Raw genomic sequence first — 24,504 nt, forward strand, 5'->3', positions numbered from 1 at the left:
ACGTATTGCTGTTTATCTAGATATAATAAAACGCATATCTTGCTATATGTAGTAGTGAGTCGAACAAGCCTATGATAAAAGACGATCCAGCGGTGACCTTCTCGTCTATTTTTTTTCTTTTTTACTGCATCTTCATTATTATTTCGAAAGATTGCCTCTATCATTATAGATTATCACCTCTTCCTTGTTTTTTTCTTTCTTTTTCTTTTTAAGACAACAGGGAAAGACGAACGAGTGCGCGCGTGTGTGCGTTAGTCTGTCTCTTGATGAGGTAGGAAGAAAAACGGATATAGATAAGCTAGAAAAAGAGAAAGATCTATGACAGACAGACACATACATGGATATTCAGATTCGTAGTCAGAATGTATAAAGTGGCCGGTGTAATTAGCAGCAATGGTAATTGCGACTCTAAAACGTCTAAATCTATCTCCATGTACACGTGTGCAAACGTCTCTCTTTTTAAACCATTACAATACATTACAAACAAAATGGGAATGAAATCAGAAAAAAAAGAGATCTTTGAAGAGAAAAAAGCTGATGATTAATTACTTCCGTATGGCTTGTTTGACGAGGTGACGAGCTGTCGTTTAAACATCAAGTTAGACTTCATTCATATCCTGAGAGAGAAGAGAAGGTGGCGGGTAAAATAAAAGCAAATAAAAAATATCAACAACAATCGGGGAATCGGATTTACGACAGTCGTAAACATGCCACCTCCAATATTATATTTATGTGTCTTTTTTATCTTTTTACTGGCTTCAGCCATTAAGACTGTGCTGAGGCACCGCCTTGAGGAATTTTAAGTCGAATGAATCACTGCCTATTATTTTTTCAAGCCTGGTACTTGTTCTGTCGGGCTATTTGGCCGAACCGCTACATTAAATGGACGTAAGCGAACCAAGACCGGTCGTCAAGTGATACTGAGGGGTCGAACACAGACACAAAAGCACACACACATACATACATACACGCAATTACATATCTTTTATCGTACTTGTTTATGTCATGAGATTGGAGCCATGCTGGGACACCGCCTTGAAGGATTTAGTCGAACAAATCGACCCCAGTAATTTATCCTAACCGGTGGTGCTTATTCTATCGATCGATTTTGCTAAATTGCTACGTTACGAAGAGGCAAACAAACCAACACCGGCTGTCAAGCGGTGGAAAAACACAGACACATTGCACACAGATATATCTACTACGAACTAAATTTCCTCACAGAATATTGGCCGACTTGGGGTTATAGTAGATGATGACAGTAGCCCAAGGATATCCCCTGCGCAACATTCATGAATATCATCGTTTTAACGTCAACGTTTCAATGATTGCATGGGTCGGACGGAGTTTATTGAGGCAGATTTTTCTACAGCCTTTCCTGTCGCCATGCCTTACTCGTTTCCAAGCAAGATACGAAATGACATCAAAAGGTTCCCCGGACTAGTTATGTAGCGCACCAACAGATGGCAGCACACAGCTGTATGTGCAGTGAAAGCTAGCCGTGACCTTCATGAGGGGGTGTGCCGAGTGACATTGCTGAGTTTACTTTGCCAAGTTGTAAAATTTGTGCTTTTGTGATCACGTGTATGCTGTAGTCTGCGATTTTTGCCATCGACAGGAAGTTAGAACAAAAAGCCAACGTGATATTTTGCGTTAACTTGTGAAGTCTGCTACAGAGACATTTTATACAAAACCCACTTCAAATCGGTGATGTCCTTTAAAGTAGTGTAGTTTGTGATTTTAGGGAAATTTGGTTACTATTTTTAGTGGGTTGAGTAACAGCAATGAAACACTCATTGGCTAATTTCGCTGCTGTGTCTAGGAAGTCGAACTACATTGCTGACAGAGGGGATTAAGAGTGAAACGAGAGATGTTCTGAGCTCAGTAGTGGTGGTGGTGGTGGTGTGCGTGTGTGTGTGCAGACGACATACGTTGATTAGCTATTTATAAAAATGACGGCCAACAGAAAACAGCAAATGTTTGAGGTTAATTATAGAGACCTGAGCAATTTTAACAGGAAGGAAGATAAGAAGGAAAGCGATCACACGAGAGAGAGAGAGAGAGAGAGAGAGAGAGAGAGAGAGAGAGAGAGAGGGTGGAGAGAGAGGGAAGAAGATAGAAAGAAAGAGAGGGGAGAGATTGGAAGGTTCAGAAAGACAATGGTAGACAAGAAGAGAAAGAGAGATGAGAAGTGAAACAAAAGGAGAGGAGAGACAGGAATATGGAAAGAGAGAGAAATTTGGAGATCAAATGAGAAACAGAGTGGAGAAGAGAGGGAAAATTAAGAGAGATGAAAAGTAAGAGAGAGAAGACCGTGTAATCAAAAGATAGTCCAAAAACGACTTTTCACGTGAATCAAAACCGAAAGTACATTCGAGAAATTCAATGAATTTTAAACGGAAGCGCACGATGACAAGCATGAGCCCGTATATGGTCGCAAAATATGCAAGAAACAACAGCCATGCACACACACCTAGCTTAAATCACAACTCCAACGCAGGGTTTAATGGATGTAAGGCAAATGGGATCTTTTTTAAAACGGGGGCCACATTTTTCATTAATGTTTTACGTAGTGTTTTTGGTAAAATATTTTTGTATTCGAATTTATTTCATGAAAAAATTGTCTTATTTCGATAATTTCAACCAATCACTGACAAGTATTCAGTTGTTTATATTTACTCCTTTGGCTGATTAAGCCATAGCTTCGTTTTATTTGCTTTTTTCATTTTCTTTTTGTTTTTCTTCGTTTTATTTGCTTTTTTCTTTTTAAATTTGCTGTTTTACCCTAACCCTATCACCGATAGAATTGTTTCAGAATCGTTTGTTTATGTAGTCGGCACTTAATGTATATCGGCTGAATGGACGTCAGTGACTGGTTGAAATTACAGAAATACGACAACCTTTAACATGGAATAACTTAGGGATTTCTTTTTTTTTAAGAAGACTAAGAGAAAAAGATGTTTTATATGACACATTCTACCAGTGTTCCAAGTTTCAAAGTGTTTCGTTAATGGATAAAACTTGCAATAAAATTTCTTTTGAAACACACACACACACACACACAGGGTGGATCAAAACACAGTTTCCATTCACCAAACTGCGGAAAAATTTCAACAGGAAGCGCAAGGCGTGTACTAATCCAACTGAAGAACGGTAAAATATTAGCTATGCAAAGACATCGTTATCACAACAATGGCCGTAAGAAAATGGAGGTTGTTCTGCTGCAACCTGCATTCACATACATGCACACGTACATTACAAACAAATATACACATTGACTGTAGTTCAATGACTGAAACGAGTAAAAGAAAAAAGATGTATTGCAATGAAACTTTTTTAAATATAGCTTCCCACCCGTAACCATAGTTACTCGTAACGATAATTCAAAACCTCAACCGCAGGATAATCGGTCAGACACTACGAACGAACCATCGTAGTTTCACGCAATTGGTTTATTAATCTACCAACCAGCGGGAGGCTGTGGCGTGATAGGACTTTCTAGAATGTTCTTTCCAGCTTCCTCTAAAAGCCCGTTTTGCCTCTCGATTAATTGTAGGATGCATGTGCCTCCATCCTTGTCACGCTGGCGGCTCCAGACATTTACGCAGACAATTCTAGGTTCTAGGATAGACCCATTGCTAACATTCACAATGTCTTACAACTTACTTCTACAGTCGCGACACAGTCAGTCAGTCTCTCTCTCTGTCAGCAATGATTTATGCTGTTCATTGTAAATGGCCAATATCCAACAAACATCTTTATGTCCAGCAATAAATATTGCTGGACGTAAATATGTTCCCTGTTCGTGAATGTGCTTCAGTTGGGATTCACATAGCCAATGAACTGTTCTACATCGTACCAACAAGCAACATACGGAACATCGCGACGTCCTGAACATTTACTACCTGTGAACGTTTCAGTTTACACAGAAATGAGAGCTGTCACATCCAAATCATGTTTATGAAGACATAAAACACCTGCGCCCGTGTGTGTGTAAATATATATGTCAGTGGGGGTGTTTGGGGAGGGGTGTATTATATATCACTATTTAACATCCGTTTTTCCGTGCTAGCATGGGTTGGCCGATTTGACATAAACAGATGAAGCAAAGAGCTGTGCTGTTGAGTTCCAATGTCAGCTTTGAAATGATGTGTGTGTGTGCATTTGGTAGGCAGAAGTTCCACCATATGTACATGTATGTGAAAGGGCTCATGTTTCCTTTGATGATGATGATGATGATGATATATATTATATACAAATACACACAACAGGCTTCTTTCAGTTTCCATTTACCAAATCCATTCACAGAGCTTTAGTTCGCCCAAGATTACAGCAGAAAATACTTGCCCAAGGTGCCGTGCAGTGGGACTGAACTCAAGCCCACATAATTGAGGAGTAAACCTCTTAACCACACAGCCACATCTGTGCCTAAAACAAAGAAACACAACAAATGCAAAGAGGAAGTCTTTTGACAGGAAGTTCATTCTAAAACGAGGCTAAATTTTGTTTCCCCCACACAGGAGAGTGTGCTTAGCTTTCAATTCCTAAGTTTTATGTGGTTCAGATATTGGCAACAATTCACAATAAAAGAACTTCTAACAGCCAAAGTTGCTCAACAACACCAACTCAGCCAACGGGTTACATACAATAGGAGGTTAACAATAACATACATCACTGAATCACCAACAGGTTTGATATTGTTGAGCCAAAAACGAGACTACACACCCTCCCACTCCATCTCTCCCCCCCCCCCCTCATTCTCTCTGACTCAGTTACAATCATTAATCTGTTTATTTTGCCATCATCAAATTAGCACATCCCTACAGCAATAGAAGCCAGAAATCAATATGCTTCGACTTTTATGATAGTACAAGGATCAAATGGAACTTTGGCAAAAAAAATTGCGGAATCAATAATTATGGAAGAAACAGTAATGACAGTCAGGGTCGAAGGCAGAATCCCGCGCTGCTTTAAATGTGGCCTGAAGGGTCACATTAGAGCAGACTGCATGACAAGGGCCAGAAAAGCAGAAGAGAAACAACCAAATAATACGGAGGAGGATAAAGAAGAGAGCCCCAGGAAAGGAGGAGGAAGTAGCAGAAACAGAGGATAAATGGGAAGAGGCAACAGGAAGACGGCAAGTGAATTGAACTGTAAACCCCAATCCACACCTTCTCAGACCCACACTGCCCCTTGCAGACACCAGGTCTACTCATTCCAGTCGGACACGAAAACAAAAGAAAAAGTCAAACACACACAAAGAAATTCAAAACCCCTCCCCTAAGGCAAAAAAAAAAGAGAAAAAAGTGTAGGCGCAGGAGTGGCTGTGTGGTAAGCAGCTTGCCTACCAACCACATGGTTCCGGGTTCCGTCCCACTGTGTGGCACCTTGGGCAAGTGTCTTCTACTATAGCCTTGGGCCGACCAAAGCCTTGTGAGTGGATTTGGTAGACGGAAACTGAAAGAAGCCCGTCGTATATATATGTATATATATGTGTCTGTGTTTGTCCCCCACCATCGCTTGACAACCGATGCTGGTATGTTTACGTCCCCGTAACTTAGCGGTTCGGCAAAAAGAGACCGATAGAATAAGTACTAGGTTTCCAAAGAATAAGTCCTGGGGTCAACTAAAGGCGGTGCTCCAGGATGGCCGCAGTCAAATGACTGAAACAAGTAAAAGAGCTTACATGCGATTTGAAGTTAATGATGCATGAATGGAGTGTTGTCATGGAACGACATGAAAGGGGTTGGAACTATTGGGTTTGATAATATTTAGGAATTTCACAGGTGTGTAATTCCAGATAAAGAACAGGAGGAAATAAGACTTACGTTTAAAGATGGTTGTGCTTCTTGGGAGTTGGAATACGACTGGCACTACACAACTTATTGATAGACTATTGGAGGAAACGGGCCTTGATATTTTGAAAGGATCAGGGTTTAAAAGGTAGAAAATGGGGCTGCTCTTAAGTGGGGCGAATAGTTCCATTTCCATTTTTCGTTCATCATCATCATCATCATCATCATCGTTTAACGTCCGCTTTCCATGCTAGCATGGGTTGGACGATTTGACTGAGGACTGGTGAAACCGGATGGCAACACCAGGCTCCAGTCTGATTTGGCAGAGTTTCTACAGCTGGATGCCCTTCCTAACGCCAACCACTCAGAGAGTGTAGTGGGTGCTTTTACGTGTCACCCGCACGAAAACGGCCACGCTCGAAATGGTGTCTTTTATGTGCCACCCGCACAAGCCAGTCCAGGGGCACTGGCAACGATCTCGCTCGAAAATCCTACAGGAGCCAGTCAGGCGGTACTGGCAACGGCCACGCTCAAAATGGTGCATCTCATGTGCCACCCGCACAAGAACCAGTCCAGGGGCACTGGCAACGATCTTACTTGGCTTGCCGGGTCTTCTCACGCACAGCCCATTTCCAAAGGTCTCGGTCCGTAGTCATCGCCTCGGTGAGGCCCAATGTACGAAGGTCTTGCCTCACCACCTCAGCCCAGGTCTTCCTGGGCCTACCTCTTCCACGGGTTCCCTCAACTGTTAGGGTGTGGCACTTTTTCACGCAGCTATCCTCCTCCATTCTCACCACATGTCCATACCAGCGCAATCGTCTCTCTTGCACGCCACAACTGATGCTTCTAATGTTCAGCTTTTCTCTCAAGATACTTACACTCTGACGGGTATTCACATTGACATTACACATCCAACGGAGCATACTGGCTTCATTCCTTGCGAGCTTACGTATGTCCTCAGCAGTTACAGCCCATGTTTCACTGCCATGTAGCATGGTTGTTCGTACGCATGCGTCATACAGTCTGCCTTTTACTCTGAGTGAGAGTCCCTTTGTCGCCAGCAGGGGTAAGAGCTCTCTAAACTTTGCCCAGGCTATTCTTATTCTAGCAGCTACACTTTCAGCGCACCCACCCCCACTACTAACTTGGTCGCCCAGATAGCGGAAGCTATCGACTACCTCTAGTTTTTCACCCTGGAATGAGATAGAAGTTGTTTCCTGTTTGTTTGCAGTCTTTATTGCACCTGAACATCTGCCACAAACAAAAACTAACTTGCTAGTTAACCTGCCTTTGATGTTGCTGCACCTCTTATGTGTCCATAGCTTGCACCGGGTACATCTTATAGAGTTACTACCTACTCCTTTTCTACATACTGAGCAGGGCCATCTACCTGAAGGGGTTTGTGTTTTATCTACCTTCCTACTTATTAGGATTTTGGTTTTAGCTAGGTTGACTCTAAGGCCCTTCAGTTCTAGACCTTGCTTCCACACCTGAAACTTCTCCTCTAGTTCTGATAGTGACTCCGCAATTAGGGCAAGGTCATCAGCATAGAGGAGCTCCCAGGGGCAACCTGTCTTGAACTCCTCTGTGATTGCCTGGAGGACTATGGTAAATAATAGGGGGCTGAGGACGGAACCTTGGTGGACCCCTACCTCTACCCGGAATTCATTGCTGTACTCATTTCCAACCCTCACCTTACTGGCCGCATCTCTGTACATGGCTCGCACAGCTCTCACTAGCCATTCTTCTATCCCAAGTTTCCTCATTGACCACCAGATAAGGGATCGGGGGACCCTGTCAAAGGCTTTCTCCATGTCAACGAAAGCCAGGTACAGAGGTTTATCCTTGGCTAGGTATTTCTCTTGCAACTGTCTCACTAGAAATAAGGCATCAGTAGTGCTTTTACCTGGCACGAACCCAAACTGCATCTCATCTAAATTGATTCGCTCCCTAATTAGTTGGGCTATGACCCTCTCTGTAACTTTCATAACCTGATCTAACAGCTTGATGCCTCTGTAATTATTTGTATCTAAAGCGTCCCCTTTACCTTTGTAGCAGTTGACTATGATGCTGCTACACCAGTCATAGGGTATGACTCCTTCGTGTATCACCTGGTTCGTAATACGGGTGACTAGGCTATAGCCAACACTGCCAGATATTTTGAGCATCTCTGCAGTGATTCCTGATGGGCCGGGGGCTTTCCCGGTCTTCATACTCTTAATTGCTTTATCTACCCTGGTACTATCAACTCGGATAGCTGGTCCCTCTATTGGGTCGACATATATACTATTGGGTTCATATTGTTGTAATTTTAAAGAATTTGAAATAATAATTATTATTATTATTCAAATTCTGCCGAGGTTGACTTTGCCTCTCATCCTTTCGGGGTTGATAAAATAAGTACCAGTTACGCACTGGGGTCAATGTAATCAACTTAGTCCCTTTGTCTGTCCTTGTTTGTCCCCTCTGTGTTTAGCACACCTTAGGTAATAAACAAACAAGTATTCTACCTGTACTGTGTTCAAACCAGAAGTCGGAGTCAGAAACAATTAAGAGGTAGTCGGAGTCGGTAAAACTATATACTGACTCCGACTCCCGATATCCTTATTCTTTAATATAAACCAGTTATAAAATACAGGGCCTACTCAGAGTACAAGCGTGTGCATATGCTTTATGAGATATGTAAACCACAATCACTTAATTACATAAAGTGGAGTCGGAGTCAAAGGTGCCAATAGTAGAGGAGTTGGAGTCGAAGTTTTTTGTTTCGACTCCACAACCCTGATTCAAACCAGCCAAATCTGGCTTCTCACACTTATCCTACAATGTCATTCAAAAAAAATAACCAATCATATCACTGAAATCTCTAAGCTACCAGATAAGGCATGAAGAATCAGAAACAACTTCAATAAATAAATAAACATTACATTTGATAGAATAATCCAGAATGCTAAAGGATTAGCAATAGCATGGTGCAAAGACACATTGCATTCTCTCCCTTGTTCAGTCTATATCTGTATGCTTGTTGCTGCTGCTGTTTTTTTAGCCCCAGGTCAGACCTGAAAGAATACACCCTTGGCATGTCGATGATCAACATAAATGCCGAGGTTTGATCGACCCATCGCAGATCTATTGCAGCAGATATTAACATACCTCTCTGCTCAGCTATGAAGCATGCTACACATTCTGGCATATTGCAGTTTACCGTTCAGTGTGTGGCAGTACGAACTTCCAGTGTGCAACTACCGTCTTGGTGCTAGTGTTGAAGTGTTCTCACCCCTACTGCTCACCTCTGTTACAATGTATTGGGTAAATAAATGCTACTTTCCTTCTTCCGTACAATAGCGAAAAACAGTTCAGCGAGTATGTTGGTTGTAAATAGTTGCATTATAAAAATAATGCAACTGTTAGATACATCAGGTTTTCAATACCTTTTCAGAAGGAGCTTTAGGGCTAAGGAAACAGAGAGGTTGTGCTGGGATAGAAAAGGCAGCTGGGAGACAAAGACAGGAAGAGAAATACAAACACACACACATCAGCACAGTTTGGAGAGAGAGACAAATAGACAGAGAATGTGGAGATATACTAAAGACAAAATGAGAGGGTAATGAAAGAGAGAGAGAGAGACAGCATTCTGTTAGTCTAACCAAGTGAGCCTGATACTTAAAACTACAATGAGATCCACTGACATAGTAACTCCTACAGAACACACACACACTTCCACTGATGCATGCATATTCCCACACACATGCAACACACCATCATCATAAATTTAAAAAACCTCATGTCAAGTATTTTATCCAGATGCCTTTAGGTAGTAGTGGGAGTTTACAAACAAACAATACATTCGTATACTCACTCACTCTCTCTCTCTCATATTTACCTACCAACCTCACTTGAACAAGGCCACGGCCTCTACGCGGACACTTGACCTACAAGAAATAACAACAAAATCTCCCTTGAATCATACAAAAACATGAGCAAAAAAAAAATTTTTTTAAACAGCACAATAGGCACAGTCGTGGCCTGGCTGTGTGGTAAGAAGTTTTCCAGCAGTGGGACTGAACCTAGAACCAGAAAGTAAGGAAAAAAAACTTCTTACCACAAAACTACACCTTCACCTTACAGTGTGGTTAATTTTGCTTTTTCCATTTTTTTTTTTTTTTCGAATATAAAATGTCACTGACCTCTGAGTTATTCATTCTCACTGTATCTATTTACAACTTCTCTTTTCAATAAAAAAATTAAATATTTGATTAGTCACCTGTATGACTTCAAAGCTCTCTTGTTTGCCAAAGACCTCTTATAAATCTTTCTTATATTTATGGAGCTGTACTTGCATAGCAAGTGACCTGATCTGACATCGTGTGCTGGAACAAAAACAATTGAAGCGTGGAAGGTGTATATAAGCCATTTAAAAACACACAAAAACCATTAGATTCACCTGAAAACTTCAATTTAATTTGTGCCAAAATATTTCTTTCGCTTTGAAACCACGACCTGTTCACTAACAAAATTCTGTTCTGCACGGAATTTTTGTGCATTTTTAAATGGCTTATAAACACCTTCCAATCTACAATTGTTTCATATATTTCTTACTTTATATTTGGTTTACATCTCTATATTTTACCTAAGTACATAAATCTTGGGCTGTGTGTATCATCATCATCATCATCATCATTGTTGTTGTTTAACGTCCGTTTTCCATGCTGGCATGGGTTGGACGGATCGACTGGGGTCTGGGAAGCCAGGAGGCTGAACCAAGCTCCAGTCTTGATTTGGCAGTGTTTCTACAGCTGGATGCCCTTTCTAATGCCAACCACTACAAGGGTGTGGTGGGTGCTTTTTACGTGCCACCAGCCAGAGGAGACTGGCAATGACTACAATTGGTTGGTGTTTTTTATGCGTCACCGGCACGGAAGCCAGTCGAGGCAGTGCTGGCACCGGCCACGTTCGGATGGTGCTTTTTACGTGCCACTGGCATGGGAATCGCAACTACAATTTCCATTTGATTTTGATGTCCTTGACTCAATAGGTCTCCTCAAGCACAGCAGGTCGCCCTACAATCCAAGGTACTTTTGAAGGGGCTGGGGCTGGGTATGCGACATTGGTGTAGGTTTCAGCTGTGAATTCACTTTATTTGCTGGGTCTTTGCAGTCACAGCATATCTCCAGAGGTCCTGGTTATTTGTCATTGCTTCACCACCTCATCCCATGTCTTCCTGGGTCTACCTCTACCCTGAATTCCTTCAACTGTTTGGGAGTGGCACTTCTCCACTTACCAAGGAACACCACAAAATGGTGGTGGCGGCGTTGATGGTGGTGGTGGTGGTGGTGGTGAGCAGGGGAGTTTATGATTACATGATTATTATTATTATTATTATTATTATTATTATTATTATTATTATTATGGTGGTTTGTTGTTGATTGTTAAATGTAAAACAATAACGTAGTGAGGACAAAGAGCAGCCAAATGGTGTCATAATGCGTGTACGGATATAACCATTGCCACTATTTCGTCTACAACAGAGAGTGCCTACATAGGTCTGCTAGAAATAGCAGCTAATTCTGTGTTCTGAGAAAGAAAAGAAAAAAAGAGAATGACAATTGGATGATAGAGTAAGAGAAAAAAATGGGATGGTCTTCATTGGATTGTTTTTGATAAGGGATCAGCTTGAGCAGCATGAGCCAAATACAACATCAAAGCATAACTTAGTGGACTGTGGCCATTCTGGAACACTACCTCCAAGAGCTCAAACAAATCAACCATACATCATTTACATTTCATGGATATTTGTCCTCACCTTGTTTGTTAACAACAAACAAGATGAGGACAAATATCCGTCAAATGTAAATAATGTACATAATTCCTCATCTCTTAAATATAGATCAACCATATTACTTCTGATTCTTTTGGTTTCATTTTCATGCAACTCTTGACCCTTCTTGGCAGCAACATCTGAGACAGCAGCGAATGTATGGCATTCTTCCCACCATCACCTCGGTAACCAGAGAAAGAACAACACATTACATCGAACACTGCTGGAGAGTCAAGAATTAGATATCCAGCAATCTCCTTTTCCGGAAACCCACACATGGACATACAGGTTATCAACAGACCAAGACGAGCATATCTCGATCAACTTGTGCAAAATACTGGATATGGAAGATCAGGACATCTGGTGTGGAAGAGAAGCATTGTTGTGGGCAAGTCACCTGACCAAATAGATACAGATTATAATATAGGTTACATAATTTATGATGCTGTAATAAAAAAATCTTGTGTGTTTGTGTGTCTGTGTTTGTCCCCCCAACATCGCTTGACAACCGATGCTGGTGTGTTTACGCCCCCGTAACTTAGTGGTTTGGCAAAAAAGACCGATAGAGTAAGTACTAGGCTTACAAAGAATAAGTCCTGAGGTCGATTTGCTCGACTAAAAGCGGTGCTCCAGCATGGCTGCAGTCAAATGACTGAAACAAGTAAAGAGTACACACACACACACCATATATCTTCTGTCTCTGATGTGTTTCAGCCATTAGGCTGCAGTCATGCTGGAGCACCACCTTCAAAAGAAAATTTTACTCAAATAAATTGACCTTGGTACTTATTAAAAAAAAAAACAAAAAAAAAACTGGTCCTTACTCTATCAGTTGTTTTGCTGAACTGCTAAGTTATAAGGATGTAAAGACACCAACACTGGTTGTCAAGTGGTGGCTGTGGAGGTGGGGGACAAACACAGACACAAAGATGACAGCCTTCTTTCAGTTCTTCTCTACCAAATCCACTCACAAGCTTTTGGTTAGCGCAGCACTCGTTCCATCAGTTTCTAATACCACACCGCTAAGTCTACACAGATGTAAACAATCTAACAATTGTCAAACAGTGGTGGATGACAAGCACACACACACACACACACACATCTATAAAATAGATGGCACATATGGTCTAAGCATCAGATAACAGACAGATTGAATGAAGACGAAAAAAATAATTACTTCATGTAGTGATTAGCATCTGTCTAATTAGAATGAATACACTGAAGATTAGTCAACACACACACACACTGATACACACATACACACACATATATTGGAGCCTGGTGTAGCCATCTGGTTCAGCAGTCCTCAGTCAAATCGTCCAACCCATGCTAGCATGGAAAGCGGACGTTAAACGATGATGATAATGATGATGACACACACACATGTAGAGGTAAACTCGTGGAACATGAATGTAAACAGACGACATGTTGTTTGATGAAAGCAAGATGAAACTTCGAAGTTACTATCAACATCTTCCTTACAGAACCTAATCAAGCATGTGTGTGTGTGTTTACTGCTAAACACACACCAGAAGGCACCGACTATTCAACTGGATGTCCTTTTGAAATTTCACTTGAAAAGGTTACAGAGCACGTACTACTGCTGTTTCAGCTGAGGTCACCATGTGCAAACATTTATATCTTTTATTTATAGGTACAATCACACACACACACACACATATATATAAGTACATACATACCAATCAGTATTGTGGGGTTTCAGAGATGGAACCTACTTTCCAAGTGATCATTTTTCTCCTTCCTATCTTTCTACATCGATAAACATTCAATATATCTTGCCTATCAGTTTGTATCTTCCATAAAACTGTAGTTGTCTTTATTATCTATCTATCTTTTTTTTTTTTTTTTTTTTTAAAGTTTCAGCTTAGAGCTGCGGCCATGCTGATGCACCATATATAACATAATATGGTAAAAATTCGATATTAATTAATATCAATTTAATACCATAATATGGTAAAAATTCGATATTAGTTAACATAATGTGCTAGTTTCCTGGTATTAAATTTATATATATATATATATATATATATATATATATATAGTGAGAATTTACAAAAACAAAAGATGAGATGAAGATGGGTGTGTAAACAACAAATAGATGTATTAGTTTAATGCTCGGGGAGTGAGAAAGTCTTTTACATTACGAGCCTACGCTCTTTGACAGAAAGGAACACAGAAATAAACAGAGAGAGAAAACAGAAAAAGGTATAGTGGCTAGGATCTGTATATATATATATATATATATATATATATATATATATATATAAAGAAAACAAGAAATGGAACGAGAACGTAACAGGCGACAAAAAAACATTCAGGCAATTAGACAGTACAAAAACGGGCAGGAAAAAAACATTCGAATCTTCCTGTCCTCAGTCGAGTTCCCGATTATCTTTGCAGTTTCGGCCAGTTACACTCGAGACTGCTCCAATCTGGTTAGTGTGCCATGTGTGGCACATTATCATTAATTATAGAATAGCAAAGGTATTCCAGCCATCCCTTTTATGACATTTGATGGGTTTTCCACTGATTTTGGCAAAGGGTGTTCGGTGGTAAATTTGATGAAGCAAATACGGCTTTGAGTTTTGCTTCCTTAATTTAAGTCTCAACCCAAAACAGCTTAACACAATGTTAGACAAAGCTTTGAATTACAGCAGGAATAGCTGTGTGGTTGAGAAGTTTGCTTCCCAACCACATGGTCTTGGGTTCAATACCACTTTGTGACATTATGGGTATCTTCTACTATACTGCTAGGCCAACCAAAACCATGTGAGTTGATTTGGTAGACAGATACCCGCCATGTGTGTGTGTGTGTGTGTGTGTGTGTGTGTGTGTGTGTGTGTGTGGTGTAGGGGATTCTTTAATTGGATCCAATGTGTCCAAAGACTGCATCAAGCTCCATGGCATGGTTTTTACAGCTAGATACTCTTTCTCACACCAACTACTTTACAACATGGTCTGAGTGCTTTTTTTTCCATGCCACCTGGACTACCGAGATCACCATGAGCTGACACACCCACCACTACACGAGGTGGTGGTGGGTCAGCTTCATGTTAGGGGACAAGAAGATTACTGGGGCGAGGGGTGGAGAGCAGGTTCCCACAGAGGGATCTGCATGGCTACTCACAACTTGTAGGGGAACGAAAGAGTGATAGAAAAAGTGATCACACACTTATAGGTATATAAGGTGGATGAGAGCAGCACACACACGATTCTAATGATTGAGACTGGACTCAGCATGCGTCTGTAAGGCGGGAAATACAGCTGAGGAGTGGAGGCGGCACTCACACTTGGTATTCAGAGTGATGTGGGACCTTGAGTGTTCTTTGATCGACCCTAAGTGACAGCCCTCCTCTTGAGACTTTAACACGTGTGTAAACTGTGATCAATCGCTCTTCATTCATTTCGATGTAGGCCCACTTTTTTGTGATGTGATCCATCATCCTTGAGAAAGTAATGAAAAATATATTTTTTTTTATGAGGGAGGCGAAGCCTGACGCAAAATGCCCTGCAATATTTGTTCCGGCTCTTCACGATCTCGAGTTCAACTCCTGCAGAGATCGACTTTGCCCTTCATCTCTCCGAGGTCGATAAAAACAAAACCTGGCACTTCAAACGACGAGGGTTCGCGTTGATCTGATCAACGGAACATCCTTCTCGTGAAATTAACGTGCAAATGGCTGAGCACTCCACAGACATGTGTCACCTCAACATAGTTCTCAGGAAGGTTCAGCGTGACACAGAATGTGACAAGGCCGGCCCTTTGAATACAGGCACAATTCATTTTTGCCAGCTTTAGGGATTGGACTTATGTGAAATAAAGTTTCTTGCTCAACGATACAACGTGCCGCCAGGAATCCTAACCAGCAAGCCATGAACCCCCTCATCTAACGTCACGAGCAAATAAAATATGTCGCTGTAGAAAGAACTATTGGTGGAGATGGAGTATATGTAATCTGGGTATACCCCCCCCCCTTTTAAATTTTGTTTTTTTTTACGGAATCCTATGTTTCAGACCATGGAGAATCCGATTCTGCAAAAAAATTTTCAAAAATCTCTATTTCAAAATTTCGATCCACACCCCCCCCCCCCCGGTTTTTATATAGATCCACAGGGTAAACCTAACCCTAACCGTAATCCTAACCCTAACCCTAACACTAGTTTTGTGAGATTTGGCTGTTATTTCTAGCATGTAAATAGCCTGCTTGGTGGTGGTGGGGGGAATTGAAATTTTTCAAAATTTTTTTTTTTCAGAATCGGAATCTCCATAGCCTAAAACGTGGGATTCCGTAAAAAAAATTAATAAATAAGGGGGGGAAAGGTTCAGATTACATATAGTCCATCTCTACCGAACTATTATTGCAAATTGGATTGGCAGAACCGGTAGAGCGTTGGAGAAAATGTTGTGTGAGGCTTCAGTTACCTCCCTTCGCAACCCGCGATCAAATCCAGCCGGGACAGAATTTGTTCGCCTTTGTTTCGCATATCCTTCCGGTAGAGGAAGGGGGAGAGAATAAAGTATCAACGAACAGCTGGGATTGGGGGGAGTGACTATATTTGAAGCATGGTGTCTACATTAATATTGAGTAACATTCTATAACAGGAACGTGTTCTATAACAAATGGAAGTACATCCTCTATGCCCGCATGTATACACACACACACATATACATAAATATATAGCATGTACACAAATACACATGCACACATATGTATGTATATAACGTTTGTTTCTATGCTAAGGAATAAATATAAACAATTTAACATTAAATTGAAGATCACTTAATACTGTTTGGGAGAACGAGAGTAGAGTACAACTGTTTAGTAGGGTAGGCAAAAGTCCGCCAAGTACATAGTTTAACTCTTACAATGTAAAAAGGTTGTTGACGGCGAACAAGCCGAAACTTCGAAGTCATTATCAACATTTTCCTTGTTAAAATTCACACACACACATTATAGAGAGATAGATACACACACACACACACGTGTGTATGATTCATAAATGCAAGAGAACAGGCAGTTCACATAATATATGAGATGATCATTATAATATATCGTTATATACACACACACACATTTACATCGTGTGTATATATATAAATATATTACACACACATATTACATGTACAGAGAGTCGAGTATATATGTGCAGATATACACTTAAACAATACTTGAACAACATGACTGAAATATTATATAATAATAACATAAAATCAATGAATGAATACGATGTCATCAATTGATTTATTGATCAAAGATGACAATTCACTTATGTAATATTATTTGCTATTGTTTAGCCTCAGGTCAACTGTACTAATACAACAGATTTATTAAAGATGCTCCAATTGTGATCATCCAGCCTCAATCCTTGATGTTCCTCTTTTTTTTAATGTCGGTTTATAGGAAAATCAATCAATTTCACGTTAAACTGAAGGATTATTCAACAATAGATTACACTGTTTCTTTTGTAAAAGAATTTGTAGACAGTAACTTCGAAGTTTCGGTCTGCTAAGCCCTGGAAAGGGGAGGCACAGGACGGTCACAGCTGGAACACGTGAACGTACAGTATCCAAAGTGCCCTTCACTTCCCCAAAGTCGGTGTGATTTAGGTGTTATTTCTAGTAAGACGAGCCACTACTAAACTGCTTCGTAATAGTAGTTACTGATGTGTAACCTCAGGTCAGGTATGATCCAACAGACCGAACGTCTGATCAGCTCTAAAAGACGTTCCAGTTGTGACCACCCTGTCTATTATAGATTAGACATGCAGTATACACCTCGAACTGCAATATCTAACGTTTATCCCCACCTCTTTCTCTTTTCTTCTTATAAGACAGTGTGATCACAGCCGAGATTTAGCTGCTATTTCTTTTCATACGGGGCTAGCAACCATGCTCGATCACAGGTGTCGTCGTTGATGTTGTTATTGTTGTTGTATGTAACCTCAGGTCAGCCTATAACCAGCTTCGTGTTTTTCCTCGACACGATACAAGATTCCAAGACCATACTGTACAAATGTACTCTCACGACAGATATGGTTTTGATTCAAGAGGAAACATATTTGACTGCTATTTCTTACGGGTCGGTGCGACCGTCTAATTAAGCAACCCCACCCCTTCCTTCCTGCTGTTTAGTTTACAGGTGTGTGTCGCAGCTTCTATCATAATTATTCATAATTATCAATCATCATTTTGTAAAATAAAATTCTTTTCTGAGTTATACACTTCGATTAAGATATATATAAAACTGTACTTTGTGGTACTCGTGCTGAGTTCAAACGCAGGTTATTACGAATATGAATATTTATTTTGCATGCATGAGGTTAGATATACATATAAGCAGAATTAAAATATCATGAGTAATAATTAAATTGAATTAAATTACAAATACTTACTTTAATCAGAAAATATAATAAGTCTAAAGTCTAATCCGAAGTAAGAATGTTCCCTCCAGCAAAAGAATCTTCTTGGCATTGTTGCATGTTGTAAATAATAACAATATTGTCAATTAAGGTAAGATGAGGTGATAGGTTCGCGCTTTGCTATGTGTATTATATGGATATATAGCGAAGTACTTTCTCATTTTTGTCACGTAGTTACGAAGCTTAGTTTCTTGTTTTAATTATTATTCCACCTTCAAAGCCGACAACAAACGTAGAAGAGGACAGATATTTTTTCCACACTAATTAAATTGAAAGTATAACAATATTTATACTGATTAATTAAATTAGAAATATACACAGCAAGTCTACTTTTGTAAAAAAAAAACTGTTAAAATATTTATGATAATGTAATAATAAATGAGAAATGTATGTTTAGCAGTAACTGAAATTATATTAATGATGAGAGACGATGAGAAGAGAAATAGTAGAAAATTTTAGAGAAATTCTAGCAGAGTAGAAATAAAACAGGTCAGTTAGACATCATCTCTCTGCTACCTTCTATCTCTCTCTCTCTCTCTCACTCACTGCCTCGTGCGTATTTTCACTCTCTCATTATAACTACTATTTTCTCGGTCACCCCATCCTCTCTTTCTTTCACACACTCACCCTCTCAGTACCTCATGTGTATTTCACTGTCTCTCCCCTCTCTTTTATCCACATACGCAGTCTCCCTCTCTCTCTCATTCCCCTTTTTTCACAATCACATCCTATGTAGTTTCACTCTCCCTCCCTTTCTCATTCCTATACACTATCTCCTCTCTCTCTCTCTGATTTTCGTATATCCTCACACTTCCCCTCTCTCTCTCTCCCTCTTTCTTTCACACATAGCGTACTTTCACTCTCTCACTCACACATTCGTAAATTTCACCCCTCGCTCTCTTATCCACTCGTGTGCTGTCATCCTGCCTCGCACATGCATTAGTGTATATGTATATATATTCAATTTTTCGTATTTTCAATAAAATATATAAGAATCTTGGTTGTTGTAGAAATAATAATAGCTAAATATAATGACAGAAAGGCGAACAACGGTAACATTTAGTGAATGAAAAAAGAGATTAAAAAGAAAAAGGTATCACATACGAAATGACATCAAAAGGTTCCCCGGACTAGTTCTGTAGCGCACCAACAGATGGCAGCACACAGCTGTATGTGTGGTGAGAGCTAGCAGTGACCTTCATGAGAGGGTGTGCCGAGTGACATTGCTGAGTTTACTTTGCCAAGTTGTAAAAATTGTGCTTTTGTGATCACGTGTCTATGCTGTAGTCTGCGATTTTTGTCATGGACAGGAAGTTGGAACAAAAAGCCAACGTGATATTTTGCGTTAAACTTGGGAGGTCGACTACAGAGACATTGAATAGACTTCGGCAAGCTTTTGGCGACGAGGCAATGGGTCGAAAGCGAAGAACCTCTCTGGGCGATTTGGGAGACTTGCCACGAGCGTCACCCCCGAAAATGTGGGGAAAATTTATGAACTTGTACATGAGGATCGTCGGAGACAATAAACGACATTGCTGATCTTGTTGGTCGGTCGTATGGGTCCGATCAGGCAATCCTAACGTCTGAATTGAACATGAGGTGTGTCTCTGCTAAGTTTGTTCCTCGCTTGCTGACCACTGAGCAGAAAGAACATCGTTTCGAAGTCGGTCAAGATCTCCGTCAGCGTGTCACTGGTGACCCATCTTTCATGTCGAGGATCATCACCGGTGATGAGAGTTGGGTCAACGGGTACGACCCTGAGACGAAGCAGCAGTCGTCACAATGGAAGAGGCCTTTCTTTCCACGATCGAAGAAGGCACGACATCCGTGGTATTGTGCGTCTCCCAGGGTCAGACCCTCAATCGAAAGCTCTACTGCGACGTTCTGCAATGTTTGAGGATGGATGTCTAGCAAACGCGACAGAATCTGTGGGGGTGCGGATTGGATTCCTCACGACAATGCGTCCTGTCACCGAGCTCTCCTCTCGCCAAAAACAATAGGGTGTCGCTCCCGCACCGGCCCTATCCGCCAGATTTAGCATCTGCGAATTTCCATCTCTTCCCCCAAAATGGAATTGCAGCTCAAAGGTCGCCGTTTTAACACCGTTGTCGAGGTCCAGAGCGAATCGCTGGTCCCCGACTCGCTTACGGAAAACGACTTCCAGGCCGGATTCCAAAAGTAACAGGAATGCTGGAACGGGTGTAGTGCTGCGCAAGGTGACTATTTCGAAGGAAATTATGTTAAAACTTAAGTAAATAAGTTATTTTCTTAGTCCGGGAACTTTTTGATACCACCTCGTACGGTGACTCGTCTTATGAAATATAAACCGATTCCTTCAAGAACAAACACTCAAAAAGCTGTCTAATTTAGGCATTGACGATACCATTAATTTACTATAAAAATTTGTATATATTTATGTATATTTACCTGTATGGAAATTGGTATCAAAGACGGGTTACATCATATGTTGTGTAATCAAATCGTCGGCAAGTTCTTTCTCGTCTAGATTTCCTGACTTTTCCATTCTCGCGTTATTTCTTGGATTTTCGTAAATAGAAACCGATCCTGAAAAATGAAAATTGTCAAATGAAAGGGATTTTTTAAAAGGCAATTGTTAATAATTCCAGTTAGACCTTATAGCAGATGTATATGAATATCATGTCAAATAATATTCAATATGCGTACCCTCTCGTTGTATATATATAGCAATAAAATATAAATTGTGTGATCGGATCTAATGTAACTAAAAATAAAATATCTTTACATTCTTTTACAACGAAGTGAAAAAAGAACAAGAGGGAAAAAATTCTTGCATCTTACTTCCAGGTAGCAGTTTTATTCCATTTCTTTCTTGACCGACAAAAGCAAAGAGTAAAAAAAAAACTGCATACATAATTTACATCTAAAGAAGAATTAAACAAAAGCAACTTGAAGGCTATCTATCCTGTCGTCATGTTATTCATGTCTGAATAAAATTCCAGTTGTAAAATTACTTGACCAAATGGCTGAAGAAGAACGCCTAGCAACAGAGTCGAGCTTATTCCACTGTCGAACAATGCACAAATACTAATAACACATCCATTCTTTCAACGAATGAAATATCCATAACCTGCTGCTAATTTAATTCGCCAGTGACCTGATAATGGCTTAGGTTAGAAATGAGTAAAAAATAATAACAATGACAGTTTATAGTCACTATTTGAAGAGGAAGAATTTGTAGTCAAAATAATATACGTGGAAGCATTATTTCTTTATTCTATTAATTCTTCCTGCTTCTTTTATTTTGGTGTGATGAATGAAGAATCTGTAAAATGAGCCAAAATATTAGACCGAATAGAACCAAAATCACTTGTTAATTAAATTAAAATAACCCTGTTCAATTCTAAATATTTGCAGTGCAACTATTAATTGCTTTGTTTTCGTTTTTATTTTTCATTATATTTTTTTAATTCATTAGCAAAGAATTTGCGAACTATTAAAGACTGTTATTTTAAAACACCAGGTCAATCCTGATGAGTAAAAACATCTATGATCAAAGCGCATTCCAGCCACGACCATCCCTATAGTTTACCTTCCTTCTCCATAATATTGCTGAATGTGTCCTTTATTTAAGACAAGGGTGTGGTCTTTCTTAAGTGAAAGGAGAGAGATATAATTACTGCTCTTTCTAGCAGGTCGTTTGACTTGTAAGTCATCGTAACACGAACCATTTCCCTCAAGACGGTGTTTCAATTATTTAATTACTGGCAGAAATAAATCAAATATTTTTTTTTATGGTGAAATTACATCACGTTCAGATTTATTTATGATACACAAAATATAGAACTAGTGATATTGGGGACTTCTTGTAGTAATGAACAAGACTTAGTAATATATTTCATAACCTTGATGCCCCACGAAAGTTTTTAATGACCGCGTAAAGCAAACACGAGGAAAATTAACAAATCGGGCTGGTTTTCGTTTAAAAAACAAAATCCTTTTAACTTTAAAACCTACTCGTTCTTTAAAAAAAAAAGACATTAAATGATAATGTAATTCCAAATAGAATCTGGATTTAATACGAAACAAGGATCGTCAAAGTTCAAACGCATTTTGAGAAGAACGAACTTATATTTATTATAACCTGAAAGCTGTACATAAAAGGCATTTTGCGGGAAAACATAACAATCAGTTCGATTGGTTTTTAAATGTAAAAACGGCATAACTACAGAGTTGTATAATTTCTATTTCCAAAATCAACCCCAATTGTCCCTTAAGAGGGTACTTAAATTACCATCTAATTCCGGATACTTTGTGTCTTTAATAAAACAAAACGAGATGGTCACTAGTTGGTAGGAATGTCTCTGACTGATCAGCGCTGACCTGGAGTTGAAAAACAAACCCACAACAGGTTATTTATATATATAATAATAATAATAATAAAAATAATATAATAGATTCAGATTTTAACAATTACTGTTCACCATCAACGTGTACAGTGGAAGTTCGTTTATTGTGGTCTGCTCGATAAGAGACCTTTAAATAACAATAAACGGCTTGAGAACATTAAACGAAGTCTATAGCAACATTCAGGGCATGTTTTGGGAAACGTATTTTGATAACAGATAAACTATACCAGTTTCATTAAGTAGGTGATTCTGAGAAATCTGTAACTATAATGTTTGCTTGTGCGTGTATATATATATCATGTATACATAATAATATATAGTTCATATCTTTCTCAGTAACATGTTTTTATAATTTCGAAGCAAGCTTTTACAAAGGAACTAAAGAATTAAGTTAAACTTAAGAAGTTACAAACTACAAAATTATATATATATATATATATATATATATATGTATATATATAGGTTCGAATTTTTAATGTGACATTAATTATGAAAAGTTATTTATAAACATGCAACGGATTTGGAAAAAAAAAAAAACAATAAAGCGGAATCAATTTTCATAATTATAGTTAAAATTCAGTTAATTAACGCGTACAGTTTGTAGTATGTTAATTTACAATCTAATTAAAATTTTGAAATATGTGGGATTAATTAAGTTCTTGAGGGAACGAGATGAGCCCACAGTCGTTTTTAAATTTTCATCATTCCCTCAATAAACATTTTGGCAGCATCAAAAGACCTGAATGTTTATTTACCTTGGTTTAATTCAATTAATTGCCACGTTTGTATTATGTACTTTATCTCTAATAAATCTTTCTTTAAACGTGTAACCAGTGGCAGGCAGCTCCTATATAAAGTCGCTGTAATCAGTAAAAATAACAGCTAAATCTCCCTTAAATCACTCAGAACCCAAAAAGAATAAAAAAGAGATTGATACATTGGATAAAGTAGTTCTAGATATACTTTATCCGAAAACAAGACAGGAAAATCAGAATTGAAACATCTTCGAAATCTAAATCGTTGACCTAGGGTTAAACAACGTCTTTTGGACACGTTTTCTATTCTTAGTTCATTAGCATAATAATTGAATGATTTCCTCCTCGCAAAATATAATACAATCTAGTTTGAGCTTTATTTATAAATCTATGTGATCATTATTATGTGATCATTATTATGTAATCATTATTATGTGATCATTATTATGTGATCATTATTAAAACTGTAACTAAGGCGGTAAACAGGCAGAATGGCTGAGCGTCGATCAAAATGCTTAACGGCATTTCTTTTTACGTTAGGAGTTCAAATTCTGCCGAGGCCAACTTTGTTTTTTATCCTCTCCGGGTCGATAAAATAAGTACCAGCTGAACACTGAGGGTCGATGTAATATCGGTTGGCCCTCTCCCCCAAAATTTCAGGTCTTGGACTGGACTGGTACTTTTAATTTATCGACCTCAAATGGATTTGAATTAGGAACGAACAAAAAAACAAGGGTTGATACATTAGATGAAATAGTCTATGCTACCCTTAAAACTACGGGATGGTCGCGGCTGGAATGCTTTTGGTCGTAAGTCTGTTCGATCAACATTAGTTTAGGACTAAACAACAATAACTTAGGTTTTAAAACACGAGCTAATGAGTTGGCCTCTAATAGAAATGGTAATCAAATCTCCCTTTAGATATACCACACCGTTTTAAACATTCGATAATGTAATCCTCCTTATACTATGCCTTAAAAATAGAGAGACGCAATATTTTTTTAGGACTTTACGGTCGGAGGTTGACCTGAGGCTAACTCAAAATTTAGAAATTCATTATAAATTACTACTTTAATTAAAATTTTAATAGCAATCCCGCAAACATAAAAATGAATATTTAGCGCATCATTCAATTTATACAGGTGTGGCTGTGTGGTAAGAACCTTGTTTCCCAGTCACATAGTTCTGGGTTCAGTCCCACTGCGTGGCACCTTGGGCAAGTGTTTTCTACTAATAGCCTCGAGCCGACCAAAGCCTTGTGAGTGGATTTCGTAGATGGAATCTGAAAGAAGCCCATCGTATATATA

At 39.2% G+C, this 24,504-nt stretch overlaps 1 protein-coding gene across 5 annotated transcripts in view; it reads right to left on the minus strand.

The window, feature by feature from the left end:
• LOC106881247 (uncharacterized) overlaps positions 1-21,167 on the minus strand; it is a 39,402-nt gene extending 18,235 nt beyond the window's left edge. The window contains exons 1-4 of one of the 5 annotated variants that reach the window (XM_089337874.1): positions 20,875-21,164; positions 20,482-20,619; positions 18,028-18,314; positions 550-617 (exon numbers count right to left, since the gene is read on the minus strand). The gene's annotated coding sequence lies outside the window, so the exon portion shown is untranslated. Of the gene's footprint in view, positions 1-549; positions 618-18,027; positions 18,578-20,481; positions 20,620-20,874 lie in introns of those variants that run through there. The other 4 variants (XM_014931560.3, XM_014931562.3, XM_014931561.3 and 1 more) reach the window with 4 other exon arrangements.
• Between the last annotated feature and the right edge of the window lie 3,337 nt (positions 21,168-24,504).

The sequence above is a fragment of the Octopus bimaculoides genome, chromosome 20, assembly GCF_046866305.1.
Source record: "Octopus bimaculoides isolate indiv1 chromosome 20, ASM4686630v1, whole genome shotgun sequence".
Taxonomy (NCBI): domain Eukaryota; kingdom Metazoa; phylum Mollusca; class Cephalopoda; order Octopoda; family Octopodidae; genus Octopus; species Octopus bimaculoides.